Below are 406 nucleotides of genomic sequence, written 5' to 3' on the forward strand. Positions count from 1 at the left end.
CCCGCCGTCCTCATCCCGGCCCCCGAGCTTGCCCTCGCCAAGTGCAGAGCCTCAGGCCGAAGTTTGAGAATCGGCTGGCAGAAGTACGCGCGAGGCTTTTTTGTCCATGAAGGCAAGTGGGAGTGGCAAAGCCCAAGGGAACTCCAGAGTCACCGCCGGTCACTACACTCCGGCCGGGTGAGCCAGGTCTCCTCCACAGTTCTTGGCAGAGCTGTCCCTATCTTCAGGACCTCGGCCTTTCGGGGCCTCCAGGAAGGGCGGTGGAGGAGGGACATCATCGTCAGTCCTCTCCCGCTCTTGGCTCTACAGCCTAGTCGGCGCCAGGACCCTCACGCCGGCAGGGCCCAGAGCCCCACCCTCCCCAATCCCAGCCCAGGCGCCGCTCGCTAGCCCCGCCCCGCCCCTC

Source organism: Fukomys damarensis, unplaced genomic scaffold (assembly GCF_012274545.1).
Source record: "Fukomys damarensis isolate Sample0158 unplaced genomic scaffold, DMR_v1.0_HiC HiC_scaffold_8, whole genome shotgun sequence".
Lineage (NCBI taxonomy): Eukaryota > Metazoa > Chordata > Mammalia > Rodentia > Bathyergidae > Fukomys > Fukomys damarensis.